At 37.9% G+C, this 26,361-nt stretch overlaps 1 long non-coding RNA gene across 13 annotated transcripts in view; it reads right to left on the bottom strand.

Annotated features, from left to right (window-relative positions):
- LOC149127602 (uncharacterized) overlaps positions 1 to 26,361 on the bottom strand; it is a 330,118-nt gene that overhangs the window by 93,839 nt on the left and 209,918 nt on the right. For 3 of the 13 annotated variants that reach the window (XR_016231122.1, XR_016231107.1, XR_016231102.1), the window contains one exon: positions 13,504 to 14,802. The exons of 3 other annotated variants lie outside the window; for them this stretch is intronic. This is a non-coding gene — a long non-coding RNA (uncharacterized LOC149127602). Of the gene's footprint in view, positions 1 to 13,503; positions 14,803 to 15,115; positions 15,221 to 23,930; positions 23,961 to 26,361 lie in introns of those variants that run through there. 7 more of the 13 variants (XR_016231112.1, XR_016231116.1, XR_016231108.1 and 4 more) reach the window with 5 other exon arrangements.

Below are 26,361 nucleotides of genomic sequence, written 5' to 3'. Positions count from 1 at the left end.
AAAATCAGGACCACTAACGCAGGATGTCACATAAAGAGAAACAGGGATCCAAATGCACCTTCTGTGTCTAAGAGCATGTGACAGTCATGAAAAAACAACATTGTTCTATGAAAAATACGGTGAGTAGAGAAAAGACTCAATAACCAAGTATTGGATTATGTGAAAATAATAAAAAAAAACAGTATGATGAATAATTCTTTGTGAAAACTGAGCAGTTCTGGGGCTCCTGTCAGAGAAGGACAGATGACATAAAATGAGCCTGGTGAGTCTGTCTCCTTGGATGCAGAGGAAATATCTCCCCGCACAGCATTCAGTGTGCTGGAGGGCAGAGCAAATAAACACATCCTTGCCCTTTGGTGTTCTCATCTGTGGTGTGTGATCCCACTTCAACCTTGGGACAGATGGCCAGGAAGCTATTCCAGGCGTTAATCGGATGATTCCTTTGAGAGACTGATGTATCTCCCCATAAGAAAAGCCGTCTATATGCAGATACGTACAGCATGCAGTCACACATGTTCATGATTTTGGAGGTACGCAATGCCCTCATTATTTTTTGTTTATCATGTTAGTCCTGGGCAGCTTGAATATCAGTAGGCAATTCCTTCTGTGCAGGTTTTCTGAAGGTTCTTAATGTTAAAGCTAATTATGCTACTATAGCATTGGTCCCAGTACCTTGTTAGCTAGCTAGTTCTTAACAGGAATTTTTTCCCCCTCATTCTTTCTGAGTTTTTTTTTCCTGCCAAATAGCAGATAATGATGAGCACAGATAATTTGTGATGCAGAGTGAGGAATGGGAGGAGGAGTAAGGAAAGGCTCTGCTCATTAGATCGTGACAAAGATGGTAGAAACCCAGGACATTAAACAAAACTGCCTGAGTCGGGGAGATAAGGAAGTCAGTGGAAATTCAAAATCCTTGTCTGGATATTTTCGGGTATATTTTGAGGTTCCACATCTTTTCTGGTTATATTCCGATGCATCAGTTGTTCTCTGAAATGGACTTTTTCTTTAGAAACACAAGTTCTGCAGTGCCTAATCTTAGACAGCTCTGAACTGGATTTTCTCAAGGCCGTTGTCACAGCTGTTTGCACAGCTCTTCAGTGCAGGCCTCTCTTCACCACCATGCAAAGCCCTCTCTCTTGTCTTTGGTGTCCAAGCCCCCACTCCCTGATTTACTCATCAAGCTCTTCCATATGATTTACAACCATTGCTTCCAGGAAGTTTGCTTAGGAAGCACACTGTTTTTGAGATTTTGCAGTTGACTAATATCTTGACTGAGGATTAATTTGTCTTTTAGATTGAAAGCCTCATTTTATTATATTCTATAGTACTATGTAAAAGTTTGCTCTTTTATTTAGTGCTTTTCATGCAATGAGGTTTTTTTTGATGAACACTTTGATAATCTCTCATCCTCTTAAAATTTTATAGTAACGCGTGTTGCTACTTGTCTGTTCTCATGTCATGAGATTGGGCACTTAATGGGGTTTTTCCCCAAATTTTTAATTTATTTGCATATATGTGAAAGATAACAGACACAGAAAGACAGAGACATTTCCCATCTGCTTGTTCACTCCCCAAATGCCTGCAAGAGCCAGGGCTGGGCCAGGTCAAAGCCAGGGGACTGGAACTCAATCCAGGTTTCCCACATGGGTGGCAAGGACGCAAATACTTGGGCCATCAGAGCTGAGACTCGAACTCTGACAGGAGACAGGAGACTTTCCCTCCTACTTCCTTTTTCCTACTTCTTGCTTGATCTTTCTGTTTTCATGTTTTGAATGTGACTAAAGTACCTGGTGATTCCAAGCTGTCTGTTTCTATTTCCTAGAATTCACAGAAAGTGATTTGGAAGATCTTTCAACGCTTGACCTTTTGCAGGATAATCTTTACAGGCCACTTAATTGCAGAACCCTCAGTTGAGGGATTTATTTTGATGACTCTCTTCTGCTGATCAGTTTCTTCAGAAACAACATACCCCACTTCTTACTTCAGAGAAATGAGGCCAGGTACCAGAATTTTCTGAATCAACATAGAACAGAAGGCAGTGAGGCGCTGCATTTGAAGGAGGCTTTCGTTTTATCCCGTTTTCAGCATGTTATCACTGATCTCGTGTGTACCTAGTGCCCACAAACCTAATTCTTTCTCAACTTTCACTCCTCCAGTAACTTCAGAGTGGAGATATTAGTCAGCTATGTATTTTATGTAAACACTCAGGCAATTCTACTTCCACTGTCTCATGTCCTCAAGCTCCACCCTGCACCCTCACATTAAGATCTCTCAAAAACCTCTCATTCCTGGGGTTTTCTGATATTATTTGGCATAAATCATCATCACACTAGTTCAGTCCCCTTATAAACTAACTCTAACTCTCTCTCTCCCTCTATCTCTGTGGGGAGCAACTCGGACTAGACTAAGTTACTGGAATTAAGACTTATTCTATGCATCTGCTTTCCCACAATATGGTGCTGAGAAGGGAAACAGCTTCTACACAGCTGCCTCCAGTTCAACCAATAAACTGTGGGACCTGCTCCTGATTGGAGGAGAGCAGCGTACTCGGCGTGTGGGCAGCCGAGTTGGGATTGGTGGAAGAGGACTATAAAGGAGGAGAGAGACGGCATGCACCAGGAACATCTAAGGGGAACATCTAAGGGGAACATCTAAGGGGAACACCTGTGCAGCCCCCGAGAGAGCCGGCCGGCGGTGTGCCACTCCCCTGCGGAAGTGGGGAAAGTGGCCAGGGGGAACCGCCCTTCCACGGAGGTGGAAGGGACAGTAGCCAACCCGGGAAGAACCAGCAGCAAACCCGGGAGGGCCGAGCAGACGAAAGAACAGCGCAGGGTCCTGTGTTGTTCCTCCACGAAGACGGGGAGTGACAATCTCTATCTCTCTCTTTCTCTCTTTCTCTCTCCCCTGCTTCCAGTTCTTTTTTTTCTCCCTATATCAATCCCAGCAATAGTTTGTCCATTGTTGGGGTATTTGGTAAAAAATACAAAAAAATAATAAATCTTCACTCTTTTTCCTTGCCTTACTTCTAAACCATTTCAAAAAGTAAGACAAAAAAAAAAAACACTAAAATTGTGAAATGTTAATGATGATATTAAATGCTTCTTTTATTGACAAGAGAGTAGATTTCATATTACTGAGCCTAGAATGAAACAGATTTCCCCACTTGGAAGCACAGAACAGGAGGCAACTCTAACCCTGAGGTGAAGCTATTTGTATGGACCCAAAACATAATCTGTACCACCCTCAGGCAGCTGGCTTCTTACACAGCAAAGAACACACTGGCTACACAAACCTGCTTTCTTCTACAGATCAGATCCTGTTGAGCGGAATGAATAGGTAGAAAAAAGCCGAGGGGATTTCACCAAATGGTTTGTATTCACGAGGAGGTAAGCATGAGAAGGAAGAAACACCACCACCTCCAATATTCCTCAGGTTCTTGTCTCTTAACTCACTGGCTTAACCATAAAAGTTCTGGTCGGCTGTGATGTGATACCTCCCTCTTGGGAAAAGATCTATCCCAGGAATCCATCATGATGAGACTCTACATTTAACAGCTGCTCATTTGTTTTACCTCTTGGATATGGGTCAAAGACAATGCATTAATTAAATCATTCTCAAGGCCACTTTGTACCCAAGGCTGAAAAGTCATTCCTTATTCTTTTTCCCTTCTCACGTTATGGCAGCCACCTTTCAAGAAGCCCTTGATCAGCTCAAATGACATCATAAATGATTTCAATAATAAGTTACATAAAGGCAAAATAATAGAAATTCCAGCAACATAGAGATGTTTTTGATGCAAATATAAATCCCCTACAATTCTCAGAGTTCCTGGTTGTATGTGTTGGATGGGGGTGGGGCAGATTCAATTATTAAGTCCCCTTGTAAGTCAAAGCCCAACGATCAAAAGACGTATAGATCCATAGTTAAATTATATTATCTTTCTGTATTATAATAGGTCAAAGAAATTTAAGCCCACCCAAATTTCTTCCTTCTGCTCAATTCAAAGCCTAGTTGTGTTTGTGTAGGTGTTCAAATGTAGTGGGGGAAAAGTACACATTATGGATCAGATTTCCTGGGTTTGAATCTGGTGGGCATTATCCAACAGTTGTGTGACCATGAAGTTTTTTTTTTTTTTTTTAACTTCTGTGTCTCACAGATACTTAATTTGCAAAGTGTCAAGGGCCCCGTCATCCAACTCAAGAATTTGATGTGAATATTTTTTTAAAGATATAAATCTAGGGGCTGGCTCTGTGGTACAGCAGGTTAACACCCTGCCCTGAAGTACTGTCATCCCATATGGGCGCCAGTTTGAGACCCGGGTGCTCCACTTATGATCCAGCTCTCTGCTATGGCCTGGGAAAGCAGTAGATGATGGCCCAGGTCCTTGGGCCCCTGCACCCACATGGGAGACACGGAAGAAGCTCCTGGCTCCTGGCTTTGGATTGGCACAGCTCCAGCCATTGCAGCCATTTGAGGAGTGAACCAATGGATGGAAGACCTCTCTCCTCTCTCTCTCTCTCTCTCCCCCTGCCTATTCTCTCTCTGTGTAACTCTGGCTTTCAAATAAATAAATAAATCTTAAAAAAATAAAGTAATACATCTGAATTCCATAAAAGTTTTCTTGGAATGCAATAAGGCACAACAAGCAATTTATTCTCTTCCATGACTTCAACCTGTACTATCCGCCCCAGAAATGGGTAGGATTCCTTTGGGCCCTTGGAAGTTAAATTGATTGATGAGACATCTTTCTCATTTTAGAATTCAAGTCACTTATTTCTGTTTTTATTTTCATTTTATTTGAGAGGCAAACAGAGATTTTCATCCACTGATCCCTGCCCAAGTGTTCACAACAGTGAGGACGGACTGGACCTGGTTGAAGCTACGACCCAAGAACTCAATCTGTGTCCCCCATGTGGGTGGCAGAGACCCAAGTATTTGGACCATCACCTGCTTTTGGAATCATCACTTGCTGGAATCAGCAGAGGAGCGGGGCTGGAACACTCCTATAAGGGATGCAGGCTTTCCAAGCAGTGCCTTAGCATCTTGCCTAATGCCTGTCCCTGGAATCCAAATGAATAACAGAACATCTTCAAGTGTGATGACGCTGACTACACTTACCAGATTATACAAAATTCCCAGGGGCTGGAGAGAAACCACAGGCAAAATTATGCTCCCAGAAGTCCGCATTTGGAATTGCCAAAAATCGTGGTGCATTCTCAATGATAATTGACTACAAGTGCACAAATAGAGAACATCTTTATTTAGTTTTGCCATCATTCAAGTAATTTATAATCTGATCTGTGAATTTAAAATGCCTATCAAGACACTGATATAGGTGCACACATTTTCAGTAAATGGTAGAGGGTGGAGGGGATTGCCACATACATACTGTTTGTTTTCTTGAGAGGCATTTGTGTAATAGCAATTGTGCTTACTAAATATTTTGAATTCGGAAACTTTCTTAAGTTCTCAGTACCTTCAGAACTTCATAATTTCCTTTCCCACTTTGAACCCCATGTATCCATGTGCCTATGATAAAATTCAGAGAGTAACAGGGAGACACTGGATAACTGTGGCCAGCTACTCCTTTCAAATGCACTAGACAAAGCTATGAGCTGTGGGGTGAGTTTATCACCCAGCACATAGAAGGATACCCTAAAAATGAGGAGAAATTCCACTAACATTTTTTCTTTCACTTTATCATAGAAGATACATTGTACTTTGTCAACTTTTGTTTAGTTTTGTTATAATCTTTCTGTAATTCTGTCTAAATTTATTAATTTTCTTCCCCCTACTTTCACTGGATTAATTCTAAGTTTTTGAATTGGACAATTAACTCATCAATTTTACCATTTCTACTGTTCATTCTATAAAATCCTATTATTTTAGCCTCATCCTACATGTTTGGATTGCTTAGCATTATGAACATAATTCATTTAAAAATTATTAAGAAAGGGGCCGGTGCTGTGGGTAGCAGGTGAAGCCACCTCTTGCAGTGCCAGCATTCCATATGGACACTGGTTCGAATCCCAGCTGCCCCACTTCCAATCCAGCTCTCTGCTATGGCCTGGGAAAGCAGTAGAAGATGACCCAAGTCCTTGGACCTCTGTACCCATGTGGGAGACCCAGAAAAAACTCCTGGGTCCTGGCTTCGGATTGTCTCAACTCTGGCTGTTGCAGCCATTTGGGAAGTGAACCAGTGGATGGAAGATATCTCTCTCTCTTTCTCTCTCTCTCTCTCTGCCTCTGCCTCTCTGTGACTCTGCCTTTCCAATAAATAAATAGATCTTTAAAAATTATTAAGAATCCATAATGATGTCTTCTTTGTGAATTACTTAGCGGAATATTTTTAAATTTTGAATTCTGGGGCCTGCACTGTGGCATAGCATGTAAAATCACATCCCATATGGGTGCCTTTTCGAGTCCTGGCTGCTCCACTTCTGATCCAGCTCTCTGTTATGGCCTGGGAAAGCAGTAGGAGATGGCGCAAGGCCTTGGGCCTCTGCACCCATGTGGGAGACCTGGAAGAAGCTCCTGGCTCGTGGCTTTAAATAGGCACAGCTCTAGCCATTGCAGCCAACTAGGGAGTGAGCCATCAAATGGAAGATTCTCTCCCTCTCTCTCTCTCTCTCTCTCTACCTCTCCTTCGCTCTCTGTGTAACTCTGACCTTCAAATAAATAAGTGAATCTTAAATAACTAAATAAATTTTGAATTCTTTAGAAGGTTTTAATCCTTATCTTTGCTAATTTAATTGTATTATAGTAGTGAAATAGGTTCTATGTAAGACTAATTTTTTGAAACTTATGGAGACTTGCTTCAAAGCCTATCATGGAACACATTTATAAAGTTCCATGTTGATAAAGAATGTATTGCCTACTTGTTGGATGTGGTTTTCTTATATTATATAATCTCTATCTGCCCACCTAGACTTGGAAATCTCTAATCTTCCTTATCATTTAGCCCACTTCTTTTTGTTTAATCCTCTACCCCACTTTTTTTTTTTTTCCTAATCCTCTGTGCCAAAGGAGGCTGACATTTTCAGAATGCATCAAGAACAGAGTTAATGGCAGAATGCAGAATCCTGATTCTCCCTCACTGGAGGCCTGATACTGGCAGTGGCCACGTTTCTCCCCTAAGAGCCATGGCTTCTGTCACAGCAAAGTGTTCTACAGCTATTGTGTAGCAGCATCTTCCTGTGGTTCAGAGACATCTCTCTTCACTCACTTCTTTACACTCAGAGATGTTCTACGCTACAGCTGGCTCCTGGAAACTCTCTCTTCCCTTGCTGGTTTCCCAATACTCTGCCTACAACTCCAATACATAGTTACCTTATTGACTCCTATTCCATTAACTCAGCTGAAAGTGCTATTTATACATATGTATTTGTTAACATTGCTAATTGTGTTGTTACTTTTTATATCATTTCTTTCTGTAGAGGAAGGTCAATTATTAACAGCAATGTCTTTCTTTTTAAAGATTTTTGGAAAATTTATTTGAAAGGCAATGTGACAAAGAGAAAGAGAATTTTACTCCTCAAATGGCTGCAACAGCCATGACAGGTGCAGGGTGAAGCCAGGAGCCTGGAACTGCATGGGGGTCTCTCCACATTGGGGTCTCTCTCAAGTTCTTGGGCCATGTTTCACTGCTTTCCCAGGGCATTAGCAGGAAGCTGGTTTGGAAGCAGAGCACACAGGACGCAAATGGGCACTCTAAAATGGGATGCCAGTGTTGCATGCAGCAGCTTAACGCTGTGCCCATAACACCAGTCTAACAGCAACCTCTTAAACTACAGACATGTTAATGGTATGGTAAATAAGTTATTCTCTCAGGATAATTCTTTGGGGAATTATCATTTAGTTAATTGTTTTGAAGTTATTCTGTTTATAACTAATTGACTTGTTTTTGCTGCTAATTTCACATTATAAATTATTTAGTTAATTGTTTTGAAGTTATTCTGTTTATAACTAATTGACTTGTTTTTGCTGCTTATTTCACATTATAAATTTTGATTTCTTGAGTCCTAATTTATACACAGCAAAACTCACCCATTAGTATAACCCCTATGAGTTTTGACAAGTGCAGATTCATCCAACAATCACCACAGTAAAGACTTAGAGTAGTAGTATCACCACCTCCCTGAAATTCCTTTATAGTTACCCACTTCTCTTATCCCTAGTTACCCAATTCTCTTATCCCTACCTCTTAGAAACCACTAAGCCATTTACCTTTCCCAGAATGTCCCCTAAATGGGCTTGCATAACGTATCACCTTTCAAGTAGATAGTCTTCATTTAGCTTATTGCAATTTAGATTCACCAACATTTGGCTTGTAACCATAATTTGTATATTCTCATTGCTGTATTACTTATACATGATAGTAGATACATACATACATACATATATACATATGAGATAAATGGAAGAGGAAGAGAGACGGGGGGTAGATTTATCCACATGTTGCACAGGTGGAATATTGTCAGATTTTTTACTATAAATAAAAAGTAACCATTTGAACACAGAATACTAATCACTACAGTCTGAGATGGGTGGAAAGGAAGGAAGGATAAAGGAGTTTGGATTAAAAAAAAGGAAATTTGGTTGTGGTTCATTAATTGTGACAAATCTACTAACTTGAGATGTTAATAAGGGAAATGGAGTGTATGGGAACTTGTATTTCTACTTCACAATTTTTGAAATGTAAATTTAAAATTATTCTGAAACAAAAAGTTAAAAAAACTGAGCCATTATAAAATTTGCATATAGAATTTGATACTAATATTTCTTATTTTTATTGAGTATAATCAGCATAGAATTAATGAGTTATAAGGAAAGTTTATATTTGGCAAACTGTTTACCAAAATGGCTAAAGCAGCTAGATACAGTAGTTAGGGTGCCTGCTGGGATCCGTGTGGCACTGGAGAGCCTGAGATAGAGTCCCACCTCTGTTTTTGATTCCAGCTCCCTGCTAATGCAAACCCTGGGAAGCAGCAGTGATAGTTCAAGTATGTGGGTCCTTGCCACTGACTTGGGAGAGCTGGATTGAGTTCCAGACTCCTGGCTTTATCCTGGCCTAGCCCTGGCTGTCACTGGCATTTGAGGAATAAACCAGCAAATGGAAGGTCTCTGACTCTGTCCTGGCTTTGGATCAGCGCAGCATGTCAGCTGTAGCGGCCATTTGGGGAGTGAACCAATGGAAAGAAGACCTTTCTCTCTGTCTCTCTCTCTCTCTCACTGTCTATAACTCTACCTGTCAAATAAATAAAAGAAATAAAAGAAAAAAAAGAAAAATAGATATAGGATAGCACAGTGTACTTTGCATCTAGTACCACAAACTCGGGATGCAAATACAAATATATGTGCCATTTCTGTGCATTTGTAAGGTATAAGGATAATTTTCACTATCTTGGAAGACTGATTACTTCTCCTAGGTTCCATGGCTAACTTCCAGATAGCAGCTTAGCACTTTATGAGAGATGCAGCTCATAATTAAATGCATTTATACAGTAAAAGACTTAACAGCATACCGAATTAAGTTACAGGAAAGAATGTCCCACCCAATTTTCTACATGAAGCTGGTGGTAGAACTTGGACAAAGACCCAATTCCTGTTAGGCTAAATGTGTAAGGTGTTTCAATAGTAATGAGGATCCATTGAGCGTATCTCTTAAGATCTGGACATCTACAGCCACAAGGACCAATTACTGTTTAGTTTGCTTTTTTCCCCTTTTCCTATTCCAGACTCCTCATTCATATGGATATTTAGCATCTAATTATACATATTTTGGTATTTGACCAGATAAAGTTGCTCCAAATGTTCTTTGCTGGTTCTGCATCATAAAGATTGTAAATTTAAATCCTGTTAAACAATAAAAGTTTATATATATATATATGTGTGTGTGTGTGTGTGTATATAATATGTGTGTGTATATATATATATATAACAATATCACATTAGTTTGGAATAGACTAATTTGTACCTTTTCATTTGGAATGAATTGGGTTTAAGTTTATTTTATTGTATTTGTGAGAAATTAATTTATGAACAAATGGATGGTATTATATAAACTTCAGGAAGAATGGTTAATCATTTTAAGAGAAGAAATTTCTTTCGATTAACATGAATCATCTGTTTTTAATAGTTGACATGTTCATTACAAATATTGTCTTTTCAATAAAACAAGTCACGGATATTCACTAAGAAAGCTTCGTTACAATGGTTTATTCTTCATGTTAGCAGAACTTTTTTTAATTAAAAAGGTAAAAAAGAAAAGACATTACGAATTCAGAACCCACTTCACCATTTCAATTAGCTTGACAGACATAAACAATTAGATTAAATCTTTGAAAAATTGTGTGTTTTAAGTTCTCTGACAGACTGACAAAATGAGAACAATACAGTAATAAATGGTGCATGTCTTTAAAAGAGATAGCTTTGAGAAAGAGCAGATACAGCTAAGTCATGCTAACTGTAAGTTGTGGGAGAAAGAACCAGGGCATCATCCAGTTGCTCACTTCCTCTTTTCTTTCCCTCATCATGGAGCAAACTATCACTTGTTTCTTCAAAACCGCTTTCATATGCCCATTTCTCTAGGCAAACTTTTCTGACCCAGAATCTCAGTTAGAAGCCATTTTTCTGTTTTTCGAAATACTTGCATAATCTCTTTCATAGTGCTTCTTGTATGACAATGTAGTAATACGTTTACATTTAAACAATTACATCTCTAATCCTCCCACTAAGCTAAGGTCATCAAACCTTATCTTACCAAAGAGAGGAACTATGTCTTCCTTCTCCATATACGGGCCCAGGAATAGCACCTGTCACAGAGTAGACACTAGATAAAAACGTGGCATTTAGGCTTTAATTCTAGAACTATTTTATACATTGACAATATATTATCAGCATAATTTTTATCATCCATAAAATTTCATCTTATACTGACAATCTTCATAGGCAGTGGAGGAAAATGAACTTACTCCTGAAATTACTTTTTCTAACTTAGTCATTTTATTTCAATATCTTTGAAGCTCTCCTCAAATTTGGCTGAAAACTTCCCAAATTTCATTCACTTAAGCAATTCTAACCCAATGAGTTAGAGAAAAGAGATTATATAGGAATAAAAGAGAAAAAATTAATTAAGAAGAGAATAAATCAGAAATATCATGCATTCAAGAGACTGAAGAAGAGTCAATATCAATATACTTTTGTTAAATACTTATTATTAATTTTTTATTGTATTTGTTACCAAAATGAGCTGTCTCCTGAATCCAAGTAGTCTAGGCTTCAGAATAAAAGGTGAAAAATGATTTTCATTCTTGCAACATGTTAGTACCAAGAATGGAAGAAACCTACAGGAATTTCACTTATATACCCATTCAACTCATTATTTTTGTTCTGCCCTTTATAAGTTGTACAGGATAAGAAAAGTCATTTAACTGCTCTTTCAGTGGTAACGGAACAATGCTGAATAGCTAAGAAGATGACTATTAAGAAGAAAAGTTTATGAAAATTCCTAGTAGGCACTCAGTTTAATTTATTTTAGATAGTGTTGTTCTTTATCTGTTATTTTGGATAAGAGTAGGTTTCTTTAGATTATTAGAAACATTCAAGATGTGTAAAAATTTGAATATTCTTCTTGTACTCACATAATTAAAGACATAATTAAAAAGTTTTATGCCAATGCCATGATGTAACAACCCAGAGTGGAGAAAGCAGCTTTCCACTCATAGGAGCTGCAGAGGAGCAATGACTTCTCAAGGTCTAGCTCACCAACAGGTGTCTGTGACATTTTGTTTCATGGTAGAGGTAGTGAACAGTTACGCTTTCTCTGAGTTCTACTGCTATAGTACCTGAAGTGGGACAACTGTGACATGGGCTTCCCGCTGTCCTTCAAACAACTACTGAAATAAAAACTTGGATGATGCTTTGTTGTTAATGTTGTTCTTTCCATTGCATGCTTTTTAGATAAAACAGTGGGGAGGAAGTTCCTTGTTCAGAATCTTCTAGTTGGGAGCTACACAAACCTACTTCTGCATTGAGATTATTTTTCCCCCAATTTGGACAAGGGCCAGGGATGCAAGGTTAAGGGAGGCGAGGGAATCAAAACTCGCATGATTATTTCACCCTTGGCTGATATTTCTTAAGTCCACTCACATATAAATAAGCACATATGCACACATCTGTAAACCCTCAGACATCTCCCAACAAAAAACATGTTAGTGGACTAATACCCGCATACCTTCAAAGACATGAAGAATAGTTAAATATGTGAGCAAGAGACTTGGTAGGTAAGGGAGAGGGTGGGCAGGTAATCAAGGCACGTTATAGATAGAAAAGGGAAATAGGAGTGGGTCTACAGTGACCAAGGAATAACAGTATGCCATGTTTTTCCATTGACAGCATGAACACAACCATTTGGAGAGACAGACAGGGGCGGCATCTTGGAGTGAGCAAAGATTTTAAATTTATCAGCGCTAGGGGCAAGCGCTGTGGTGCAGTGGGTTAAAGCTCTGCCTTGAAGCACCGGCATCCCATATGGGCGCTGGTTCTAGTCCTGGCAGCTCCTTTTCCGATCCAGCTCTCTGCTATGTCCTGGGATAGCAGTGGGAGATGGCCCAAGTCCTTGGGCCCCTGCACCCACATGGGAGACCCAGAGGAAGCTCTTGGGTCCTGACTTTGGATCAGTGCAGCTCTGGCCATTGTGGCCATCTGGGGAGTGAACCAACAGATGGAAGACCTCTCTCTGTCTCTACCTCTCTCTGTAACTCTTTCAAATAAATAAAATAAATCTAAAAAAAAAATTATCTGTGCTCTTGGAGTCACATGCAGCTATGTTTGGCCTTCTCCAGGTGCTTTCTGATACCAATTGAGACATTTATTTATTTTTTTTTGACAGGCAGAGTTGGACAGTGAGAGAAAGAGACAGAGATAAAAGTCTTCCTCCTGTTGGCTTATGCCTCAAATGGCCGCTACGACCTGAAGCCAGGAGCCAGGTGCTTCCTCCTGGTCTCCCATGTGGGTGCAGGGCCCAAGCACCTGGGCCATCCTCCACTGCCTTCCCAGGCCACAGCAGAGAGCTGGACTGGAAGAGGGGCAGCCGGGACAGAATCCGGTGCCCCGACCGGGACTAGAACCCGGGGTGCCGGTGCCGCAGGTGGAGGATTAGCCTAGTGAGCAGCGGCACCGGCTGAGACATTTAGTTTTAAAAGGCTATATCTGGTGATTATTTTCTTAATAAAATAGATTCTTCTCTTCCACAGGACATGATTTTTCCATGCTTAACAGCAAATGCCTCCAGCCTTTAAATCAGTAATCACATTCATCTTCCATTGCTTCCTTTGCATCTTGTCACCTGTTAGCCAGACTTGACACCCTGTGCTTGATATCCATGCATTTTTTTTGTCACTAGGATGTAAATGCCTTATTTGAAATAGATCATGAATTATAATTTGCCACTTAAAAGTTCACCAAAACTCTGCCTGTAGTAGTCAAATATGCAGAAGAATTCTGGACACTGCATATTTTTTAATTTATTGAATTGAATGATCTGTTTAACACATCCATGTCTAGAGGCAATAAGCACCTGTACATGATGAGGATTTTTAAATTGGTCTCAATTTTTAAAGAATGCACATGTCTTATTTATAAAATAGAAGACCTTGACCATGAAAATACACACACATACATATACCCACAGGAGTTGATATTTAGTCTAGACAACACAGAATTTAAAGCTGTACGCACCTTCACAAAAACAATGCTGGGATGTTATGGACTCCTTCCACATTAGCAGACTTTCCTGGGTTTTCTTAAGATAAATACAATGGCCTGATAGCCTGACAAGCTCCACCAAGAGCTCTGGCCTCTAGAGAACCAGCCCTGCCCGTGTGGAGAATTCTTCAACCAGCCTGTACTATTAAACAGAAGCAGAGGAACTGGTGCGGCTTGATGGATTGTCCTCATCTCTGAGGTTGGCCTGCTTCATCCCCAAGGCTCTGGTAGTGAACTCACAAAAATGAGTTGGCAGAGAGAAGAGCAGGGGAGATCATATTTTCTAACTGCTTCCTATTCTCTTGGAGCCCATGATGCCGAACTGCAGTGATGCCTTGCCTTAATAAACAGGACCCTTTCTGACACTGGATCCACAGACTACTTGTGGGTAAATGACACTTAGCGGATGTTAACTACTTGGCAGGTAAGGTGCTAGTCACTTCCCCCATGGCAAACCATTGAACCCCAATAATCATTCTCACAAACTGGTACTGATATTGATTTTACAAATGAGGAAATGGGGGGGTTGGAATGACAAACACTTGACAAAGTGCACCCTGAAAATAAGTGGCAGGACCTGGAATCAAATCTGGTCAAGGAAACCACTCAAGCATTGGTGTTTGCCATGTCACGCCTTGACTCTTCAGGTGCGTGGAATGCAATAGGAGTGCAGCCACACCACAGCACACTCCAGACTGGAATCTTCCATCCAAGCCTGCTATTCTGCTGACGGAGATATAAATTTCCACCAGGCAGGAAAAGTCACAGCACGGTCTGAGAAGTTGTCTGTTCTCTGGCAAAAAATCCTTTCTCACCAGCTATCAACCTAGAGATGAATGTGAGAAGAGTGTTCTCTCCTTTCTGATTGAGGTCCAACTTTGTGGCTTGGAAATCAGATGGCTTTTCTCTACAACCACACTTCTGCACCCACAAACCACAATGTGTCTGTTTACCACAATTCTTTTTTCATACCATGTAGTAACTATATAGGAGATACCTTAAGGTGACTCTTCATAATGTACTGTATGTTTCTCTCTGAAAATAAAATAAAAAAAAAAAACTTAGAAGATAGGATTCTGGATGTTTTTCCACCATAAAGAAATGTTAAATGTTTGGGGGGAATATATTTATCCTGATTAGACTTTACAGAATACATACATGCATTAAAACATCACATGATGATGCCATGTAAATACATCCAATTTTTCTATTTATCAAGTCAGTGCAGCATTCTCAAAATTAACAGTGCTCTAAAGTATCAATATTTTTGAACAGGATATCAGAAGGTAACTGAGAAAGGGCCTGTGTTTCAGGCAATGAAAACTTGTAATTCTATCCCTGTACTTACTGGTGTGATGGATGCTTACTTAACTAAGTTCCTGTCTCCACATTCAGATACAAACTTCAGTCCAGGCTCCTCCCTGCACTGGGCACAATGGCCAATGGTCTGCCTCTACAAATGAAGACAAAAGAGGTGAGGAGGGACCTATGCTTTTCCCTGCATGAGTTTGGGTTTGAGACAGACCACACATTTCATTCTGTATTCAAACTTCCCCCATAGTCAGTAACAGTATAGAGGTGACTGATACTTTTAGGAGGGTTTCCAGGGCAGTTTTTCCCTAAAAGTTACCTGAACTCACAGAATCTTTGATTTCTCCATTGGTATAACTAGAAAAATATAGACAAATAAAAATGCACAGAAAACACACTTCAAGAATGACGTAAGAATTAAAAGCAAAACTGCCTTTATATTGCATCTCTTCAAGTGATAAATAGATTGAAGATACTAAAAGGAACCTTCAGTCACTACAGGAAGGGGAGGGGGCTTGCTTCCATCAGATTTAATGTTATTGCTTTAAGGACAGTGTTACTCCTCTTCATGTCTCTGGCAGTACCTACTAAGCCTCGTGTGCATGACAGGCACTGAAAATGTCAAATTTATTAAATTAAACTGACACAAGGTTTATAGCTAGAACATTCAAACTGAGGCTGGAGCTCAGAAAATTTTAAAAATATTACAAAGCCAAACTAAAATTTCAACACTCTATCTTGTAAATCTATGTAGATTATAAAACCTCAATAGATATCTGTTGATGTTCAAATTTTATTATCAGGTACCACCTTCATTTTGGACAAATAAAAACTATAAATATTTAAGGTGATGGGATTTTCCTAAAGATTTACTTATTGATTGAAAGTCAGAGTTACAGAGAGACAGAAAGAGAAAGAAAGAGAAAGAGAAAGAGAGAGAGAGAGAGAGAATCTTCCATCTGCAGGTTCACTCCCTAGATGTTCACAATGGTCAGGAATGGGACAGGTTGAGGACAGGAGCCAGGAACTTCATCAGGGTCTCCTTCATGGGTGGCAGGGACCCAACCAATTGGGCCATCTTACACTGCTTTTACAAGGTCATTAGCAGGGATATGGATTGGAAATGGGGCAGCCAAGACACACACTGGCACCCATTCGGGATACCAGCATTGCAGTTGGCAGCTTTGCCTATTATGCCTCAGTGCTGGCCCCTAAAGTGATGTTTTGATAAATGTATAAGCTGTAAAAGGATTAATACATCAGGTTAATTATAACACATCCATCACCTCACATAGTTGACTTTTTGTGTGGGTGACAAGACCATTCAAGATCACTTCTGTTAGTGAATTTCAGCTACACAATACCATAATGTTAACTATAATCATATTGTGCATGAGATCTTAAAAACTTATTCATCCTGTGTAACTGAAATTTTGTATCCTCTGACCAGCATTTCCCCATTTCACCCATCTCCCAAAAGCTGACTACAGAGTGCAACCATCATTCTATTCTCTGTTTACTAGTTTTATTTTTAAAATTCCATGTATAAGTAAATCATGTGATACTCAATTTTCTTTGTATAGCTTGTAACCCTCAGCCTAATGTCCTGTGGTTTCATCTAAGTTGGCAAAATAACAGGATTTCCTTCTTTTTAAAGACTTAATATTCCAGTGTATGTGTGCATGAAAGCCCATTTTATATATTGCATATGTTTACATAATAAATATATTTATATGGTTAAGAAAATGTGGACCACATATAAAAATGGGATATACATGAGTACACTCATTGATATTTAAGTGGGATCAGTATTTTTACAATTATGTTGCAGTATACAAGCAAAGCATAAGTATCACTGAGGCATAGTGATTTCACTTATTTGTGTCAAAGTGAGATCCATTCATATATGCCAATGCAGGACTTCAGGATAATATGGAAGCTCTACTTTTAATTTCTGATTAACTTCCATATTATATTCCACAGTGATTATTCCAATTTACTTTCCCATCAACAGCATACCAGGTTCCCCTTTTCTCTCCATCCTTGTCAACATTTGCTGCATTTTGTCTTTTTAAAGTCTTCACTGTGATAACCATTTCAGTCACGGGGCAAAAGTTAGCTAGTTTCACTCAGTCATACTCGTCGATTTTTACTTTTGGGGACAAATACCATCAAAAAATCAATGCCCAGGCTAACAACGTTATTTTTATTTATGTTTTCTTCTAGTACTTCTACAGTTTCAGTTTTTAAATCTAACTCCTTGATCTATTTTTGAGTTAACTGTTGTATATAATGTGATATAAAGGTTTGCCTTTTTTTTTTTTAAAGATTTGTTTATTTACTTGAAAGGCAAAGTTACAGAGAAAGAGGGAGGTAGAGATCTTCGTGACTTTGGTTCACTCCCCAAATGTGTTGCAATGGGCAGGGCTGGGCTGGGCTGAAGCCAGAAGCTTCTTCTGGGTCTCCCACATGAGTTCAGGGGCTCAATCACTTGGGGCATCTTCCACCGCTTTCCCAGGCACATTAGCAGGAAGCTGGACTAAACCAAAGCCCATATGGGATGCAGGCATCACACAAGTGGCTTTACCCACTGTGCCAGGTGGGCTTTACCCCACCTTTATTCTTTTATGTGTGAACATGCAGTTTATGTAGCACTATCTATGATGACATCTTTTCCCATTGTGCATGCTTGGTACCTTTGGTGAAGAGCAATTGATCTGTAGGCATTTATTTCTGTGTTATCTATTCTATTCCTCTGGTCTGTAGTAGGGCCAATGCCATGTTGTTTTATTTACTATCATTTCATAGTATTTTAAGATCAGGTAGTGTAATGCCTCTGGCTTTGTTCTTGCTCATGATTGCTTTAGCTTTTCAGAATCCTTTGTAGATGCATGTGAATTTTAAGGTAGTTTTATTTTCTACTTCTGTGAAAAATTCTGGAAATTTGATAGGGATTGCATTGAATCTACAAATTGCTCTGGGTGGTATAGACATTTTAACACTATTAATTAGTTCAATCAATGACATAAGATATATTTCCACTTATTTTTTTATGTTTTTTTTTCTTAGTTTTCAGTGTACATATCTTATACCTCCTTGGTTAAATCTGTTCCTAATAGTTTTTGTTGTTGTTGTTTTTGCTGTTTTGTTTGCAGATAGTGCAAATGAGACTTTCTTAATTCACATTTCAGATAATTTTTATTAGTATTCTGAAATGCAACTGATTTTTCATGTTTATTTTATATGCTGAAACATTACTGAATTTGTTTATTATTTCTAACTTTTTTCCGGCATTTAAGGTTTCCTTTATTTCTTATAACCAGAAGGCAAATTAGGCTGATCAGGACTAGGACTTATCATAAGATCAGAACAGAGAAATCTGAACATACAGTCCCCACAAATCTCCAACACTAACGTCAAGGCACTGGTACAGAAGGAGTCAGATCTTGAGATTGAATTGGGAATATCTTGGGAATTAGTAACATCTTTAGGACTGCCTAAATATAAAAATATGGTATCTGCTAACCTAAAATTTTACCTCTCCTGTTTATGCCTTTTCTTTTGCCTAATCGCTCCGACTAGGACTTCAGTACTGTACTGAGTAGAAGGGATGAGAGTGGGTATCCTTGTGGTTTTCCAATCTTAGAAGAAAAGCTTTTAGCTTGTTGCCATTGATTATGGTGTTAACTGTGTGCTTTTCATATATGACCTTTATTAATTGGAGGTAAATTCTTTATCTCCTTGTTAACTGTTTTATCATAAAAGTACATTGAATTTCACAAATACATTTCCTTCATCAAATAATCTGGTTATATAATTTTTATCCTTCATTTATCTAATATAATGTATATATTTACTGATCAGTATATACCAAGTCATATCTTTGTTTCAGGGATAAATTTCACTTAATTATGATGTTCAAGACTTTTAATAAGCTACTGAATTCAGCTTGCAGATTTTTGTATCTATGTCAAATACTGACCTATAATTTTCTTTACTTGTAGTGTCCTTGTCTGTTTTTGGCATTAGAATAATGCTGACTTCATTAAATGAGTTTGGAAATGTCTTCTCTTTTCAACTTTTTGGATCAGTCTGAGAAGGATTGACATTAATTATTTAAAAAATTTTGGCAGAATTCAGTCATCAGATCCTGGATTTTTGTTCGGAGGATTTTATTTAGTATTTCAATTCTGTTGCTCATTATTGATCTGTTCATATCTTCTGTTTCGTCACAACCCAGTCTTATTGGGTTGTGTCTAGGAATTTATTCTATTCTATTAAATTTATTTGTTTATAACTGTTCATAGTTCATATAATTGTATAACAATTATATAATTGTTATTGTTTATAGAACTTATGATTTTGTATAGTTGTGTGGTATCTGTCACAATGTCTCAACATTTATGATTTTTCTTATTTAAATCTACTTTCCTTTTATGGTTAGTCTTGCCAAAGTTTTGTCAATTTTGTTTATCTCAAGAAACATGCAGTTTCATCTACTTGTTCATTGTTTTTCAATTACGTGTTTCATCTATTTCTGCTCAGATCTTGATCATTTACTTCCTTCTGCTATATTTGACCTTATTTCTTATTTTTCTAATTCCTTAATGTGTAAACTCAGGTTGCATATTTTATATATTTCTTCTCTCTTTATTCCAGTATCCATCATTACAAACTTTCCCCAAATACTGTTTCTTCTGTATTCGATAAATTTTGCCATGCTGCATCCTCCTCATTTTCCTCAAGCTCTCTTTTTATTTTTAGTATGACACTTTTCTTGGCAGTGTGTTGTATAGTTTCCATGAGTTTGTGAATTTTCCTGTTCATTTTCTATTATTGATTTCTATTTTCATACAATTGGCGTTACGAAAAATACTTAATGTGGTGTCAATTTTCTTAAACATATTAAGAATTTTGTGATTTAATATTTGATCATTCCTGGAGAATGTTCAATGAGCACTTGAAAAGAATGTATATTATGCTACTACTGGATACAATGTTCTTTCCATGTCTGTTATGTCCTTTTGACATATAGTTTTGTTTAAGTCCAGTTTCTATACTGACATTTTGTCTAGATGGTCTACCCAATATTTAAAAAAATGAGGTACAAAAGTCTACTAGTATTACTGTATTGATGTCTATTTCTCCCTTCACATCTATTAATATTTAAATAATATCTAATAGTTGCTGTATTTAGTTGCTCCAATACTGGGCAAATATATATTTTACCATTGCTATATGCCCTTGATTAACTGACCTCTTTACCACATATAATGATCTCTTTTGATTCTTGACAGTTTTTTAAAAGATTTTATGTATGTGTGTATGTATGTATTTTAAAGGAAGAGTGACAGAGAGAAACAGAGAGAGAATCATCTTTCAATCCACTGGATCAATCCCCAAATGGCTGCAGCATCTAAGGCTGGGCCAAGCTGAAGTCAGGATCCAGGAACTCCATTCTGATCACCCAACATGAGTAGCTGGGCCTAAGTGCCTGGAACATCTCCTACTGCCCTACTGCCCTTTCTGGTACAATTGCAGGGAGCTGCATTGGAAGAGTAGCTGTAATTCAAATTGGCACTCATGGGACACTGTCATCACAAGCAGGGACTCAACCCACCATGCCATCATACCACCCCTCTTGTGATCGTTTTTGACTAGAAGTCTGTTTTGTCTGGTGTAAGTACAACCACCAACCACACGTGCTCTCTTTTAATTACCATTTGAATAGATCATCTTTGTACATCACTTTGCTGTTAGTCTATGTATGCTCATATAAGTAAAATGAGTTTCTCATAGACAACATACAGCTGGACCTTATGGGATTTTTTAAATCCATCTAGCTACTCTTATATTGGAAAAATACATTTATTCATATTTAAAATAGTTATTGATAGGTAATAACTTCCTAATTCAGTTTGTTTATTGTTTTCTCAGTGTTTTGTAGTTCTTGTTTTTCTTTCATTTTCATTTTCCTCTCTTGCTATCTTCCCTTGCGATTTGATCATATTTTGCAGTGATTTGCTTTGACTCTCTTTTAAAAATTATCTATTTAATTTATTTGAAAGGCACAGTGACAGAGAAAGAGGGAGGCACAAAGAATCTCCTATCTGCTAGTTCACCAAAACATTCTGGGTTGGGCTGGGTTGAAGTCAAGAACTCTAGCCTGCTCTCTCACATGGGTGGCAGGAGTCCAAATACTTTGATCCACTGCCTTCTCAGGAGCATTAGCAGAGAGTTGGGTCAGAATCGGAGCAGCTGAGACTTGTGTTAGCATTCTAATATGGTATATCGGCGTCACAGGCTGTAACTTTACCCACTAAGCCACAGTTCTGCCCCATGTGCTCTGATTCTTTTCTCTTAACCTTTTGTGCATCTACTAAAGGTTGTTCTTTGTGGTTACTATGAGGTTACATAGAACATTGGATAATTATGCACTCTATTTGAAGCTCATAACTGCCACTGTATAAACAAAATCTACACCTTAAACTTCTATCCTACATTTTAGGTTATTGATGTCGCAATTGAAATTTTTATGGTGTATATTTTCACAAGTTGAGGCACTGTTTTTTAATTCTATTTTAACTTTAGTATTAGTATTAAAAGTATTTAACAATGACATTATAATATGAGGATATTCTGAACTTGCCTCTATTCTACCTTTATAATAAGTTTTACGTTTTGCTTCTATTTTTGTATTGTTTTTAATATCCAATCATTTCAACTGTAAGAAATTCTTACAGAAATTCTTATAAGGCAGGACTAGTGATGATGAACCACTCCTTCAGCTTTGGTTTGTCTAGGAAAGTTTTCATACTCCTCTTCTGGACAGTTTGCAGTCTAGCACGTTCTCGGTTAGCAGATTGGTTTATTTCTTTCAGCACTTTGAATGTATCATCCCATTTTCTTCTGTTTGTAATGTTTCTTCTTGGATGACTCTTGATAGCCATATGAAGAATCTCCTGTGTGTGAGCACATTATTTTCTGGTGTTTGTTTTTTTTTTTTCCAAAAGTCTCTCTGACTTTTAAGGATTTTATTGCAGTCTCTCTGTGAAATTTCCTTTTGCTCCATCAATATTCTTGAATACTTCACCTACTTGAGCTTCATGGGTCTGGATGTTCATTTCTCTTTTCAGATTTGGGAATTTTTCTGTCATTCTTTAAATAAGCTTTCTGCCTCTCTTCTCCTCTTTCCTTCTGGGACTTCATAATCCATACATTTGCTCATTTGATGACACTCCTATAGTCTCAGAGTCTTCCTTTTCTTTATATTTATTCTTTGTTTCTTTTATTTCTTAGCCCAGGCACTTCCAAACTGCATTTTTTCAAGCTTACTTTTTCTTTATTTTAGCAAGTGTGCTGTTGAAACTTTCTACATTTTTTTTGCTTCAATAATTATGTTCTTCAAGAATTTCTGTTTAAATTTTTTTCTAATTTTGAATCTCATTCATGTATTGCTTTTCTGATTTTGGTTTTCAGTGTTTTCTCACTGAACTCTTAGAACATGATTCTTTAGATTATTATAACAATACAGTTATGGAGATCTCCATTTTTTTCATGGTTAGTATTGGAGAGTCATTTTGTTCCTTTATCTACTGAATTTTTTTAATTTATTTTCTTATTTTGAATTAAGTAATACTTGTACATTTGGTATGTGTGGGGAGTGTTAGATTATAATATTTCAACCCATATGTGCAACATAAACTTGATCAAACCAGGCAATTAAACTTCCAGTTTTTTGATTTTTCTTGGTGTTTGGAACCTATCAGCTTCTCTCTTCAGTTGTTTATATAACATACCACACATTCTTTCATTCTTGTAAATTGCAGTCAAGCCACTGTGCTGTAGAACACAGTCCCATTATTTCTACCCATCTGTATTTTGATACTTATTATCCAACCTCTGCCCATTCCTTCTCCTTTCAACCTTCCCACCCTGTAGTAATCACAAATTTAACTTCAGAACAACCATTTTTTAAAATCTTCCACATATGAGAGAGAACTTGAGGTATTTGTCTTTCTGTTTTTGGCTTATTTCATTTCATGTAGTGATCTTTAATTCCACCTATTTTATGCAAATATCAGAATTCCATCCTTTTTGTGGCTGAATATGTCATTGGGAATATATAGCACATTTTCTTTATCCATTCATCCATTGATGGACACCTACGCTCATTCCCTATCTTGGCTGTTTTGAATTGTGCTTCAATAAGCATGGTCGTGTAGGTTTTCCTAAATATGTGTATTTAATTTCCTTCATATATATATTCAGAAGTAGGAAGGCTGGGTGACATGATAAATTTATTTTTAGTTAGTTGAGGAACATCCATATTGATCTCTGTAATAGCTATAATAATTTACATTCCCATCAACAGTGTGTAGAAATCTGTTCCAACATCCTAACTGGGTTTTCTTTTTTTATAATAATAATAATTCTACATTGAGTGAGATAATGCCACACTGGGGTTTTGATTTACATTTCCCTGATAGCTAGTGATACTGATCATTTATTCATGCATTTGCTGGCCTTTTATATTTCTTGTTTTCTTTTCTTGAGAAAGATCTATTCATATCAGTTGTCCATTTTTTAGTTGCCTAACTTGGGGCTTTGTTATTGATTTTTGAGTTCTTTGTATATTTTGGATATTATTCTTTATCAGGTGAATAGCTCACGTCAGTTGTTTCTTCACTCTGTTGATTGTTTCTTTTGATGTATAGAAGAGTTTTAGTTTGATAGAATTCCATTTGTTGGCTGTGCTTTTGGTGTATGATCCAAAGAATCATTGCCTATGGCAATGTCTTGAAGCGTGTCCTTAGATTTCTCTCTAGTTATTTCACAGCGTCAGGTCTTACACTTAGATCTTTGGTCCATCTGACGTGATTCTGTGTAGGGGAAAAGAGAAGGGTCATTGTTTAATCTTCTCCATACAGACATAGAGTTCTCCCAGAACCTTTTACTGAAGGGGCTGTCCTTTCTGTAGTGTATGATTTTGGTGCTTTTGTCAAGCATCAGCTGCCTGAAGATACAGGAATTCAGTTCTGGAACTGCTATTCCATTCTGTTGGTCTATGTTTTTCTTTTTATGACAGAATCCTGTTTTGGTGGTGATAGCTTTGAATTGGGCAATGTGATTCTTCTTTTTTTGTTCTTATTATTCAAGTTGTTTTGGCTCTTTGGACATTTTTGATAAATTAGTTGAGATCTATGTGATTCTCACTCAGTAGAAGTCATTATTTTCTGTCATTTAACCAGCATTAAATTTCAGATTTATCTGAAACTGCAAGTTTTTTTGAGGTGACCATGTTGTATAACTAAGAAGGTAGCATCACAGCCCAGTTTTATGGGAAATCACCCAATTTTCCAGGGGACGAAATCACAAGGCTGAAAGCAATGTATTTTGTGTCTATGAGCAAATTGAATCATGCCTGAAAAATCAGTGACTGAGTCACATTTTAAGAAATTCATGGATTTTTTTACTGAGAACAGAAATAACACTAATGTGTGACTATCCCCTGTTGTAACTTTAGCCTTACTCAACAACTATGTGTATTTGTATATATTTGCATGAGGATCTTCTCACTTTATTGAATATCCATGGTTGGTGAGAGTAATAGATAAGTTGTACACAGTTTTTGAAATGCCGCTGAATACTAAAAATCCTACTAGTCGCTTTTACCATGGAGGCAACATGAATGAAATCAGCATTAGAATTACTGAGCATACATAGTTAGATAAAGCTATTTGAATACACTACTTTATGTTTCAGTTTTTTAATCATTAGAATAACAATAGTCATACATGCCTAATAACGTTTATAGGGAAATTAAACAGTATACATAAAGCTCTAGACCTATGTGGGATCATAAGAACAAATCTTCTTATATTTGAACACATTTCTGTTGACTACTCATAGTAAGAAAGGTGTAAATACCATTTTTAGAGACCTTTGGTGAAGGGGAGAAAGACATTTTAGAGACCTATTGTGAGCCATATGAATTATTATAGATCATGTCATTTAATCATCTCAATCCTACATCAGGTAGTTACTATGCACATCCAACAGCTATAGAAAAGTGAAGTTCAGAATGTTGGGTTAAACTTGTCATACAGTGACCTAGCTTATTAGTGAAAGATACAAGATTGGAAATCAAGTCTCTATCCATTTCAAAGTGCATGAATTATTTTTCTTATTTAGAAATCACTTTATGAGTGAATGTAGAAGGCTCATATGTATCTATCTTGATTTACTAAGTCTTCATTAAGCATCTTCTTAAGTAGCCAGAAAAATTACAAGAAAACGCTATAAGTTATATAACTTGGTTTCTGGCCGCTTAGTCTTTAGAGTCTGAGGAATAAATATTTTTGAACTGCCAGAGAGACCTCTCTCCTTCCTGGGGAGAAGGGAGATACTTACACAAGCCCAAGAAAATGGAAATTGTCACCTGCACAGCCAAATCAGCCTGTCAGCCAGCCAGAGTCAGACAGCGATTGCACAGCTGACATCTGTATCTCCTTATTAATCATATGCCCCAGCTTGGCCAGAGACACAGACTCCGAGAAAGCGGCAGCAAAAAACGCCAGCTCTTCGGTTGCTCTTCCCTCTATCAGAAATGTAGCAGCATGAATATGACTAAATTGATATGTTGAGGGGAGAAAAAAACCATCAGTTGAAGGTCTAAATACTGCAACGGTCCACATTATTGCTCAAGGCAGTGTTTTTACAATTTCATACGTGAAAATATGCGGTGTATTTGTGCACTGTTGCCTTTTTTTTAACCCATTTAAGCAATTCCATCATGTTTTCCTGGATACCTTGATGTATCCTGAAGCACCGAGTATGTGAATCACAAAGGACAGTCTTTGCTATGAATAAAAAAGGGCCACTTCAGGACCTGCATTGTGCAGCCTCTGCCTGCAATGCTAACATCTCATGTGGGTGCCCCTCTGAGCCCTGGCTGCTCCACTTCTGATCCAGCTCCCTGCTCATGCACCTGGCAAAGCAGCAGAAGATGGCCTAAGTGCTTGGGCTACCACACCCACATGGGAGACCCAGATGAAGCTCCTGGCTCCTGACTTCAGCCTGGCCCTGCCCTGGCTGTTGGGGCTATTTGAGGTGTGAACCAAAAGATCTCTCTTTCTCTTGGTCTCTCCCTCTCTATATATAACTCTTTCAAAATAAATGAATAAATCTTTTTAAAAAATGAACCATTTCTCAGAGATCTCTTATTTATTTTATTTATTTTATTTTTGATCCTTTTGTGTCCTAGATAGGACTTGTGTCCTA

The sequence above is a fragment of the Oryctolagus cuniculus genome, chromosome 3, assembly GCF_051225735.1.
Source record: "Oryctolagus cuniculus isolate XC-2025 breed Fujian yellow rabbit chromosome 3, ASM5122573v1, whole genome shotgun sequence".
Taxonomy (NCBI): domain Eukaryota; kingdom Metazoa; phylum Chordata; class Mammalia; order Lagomorpha; family Leporidae; genus Oryctolagus; species Oryctolagus cuniculus.
This window is presented reverse-complemented; position numbering and strand designations above follow the sequence as displayed.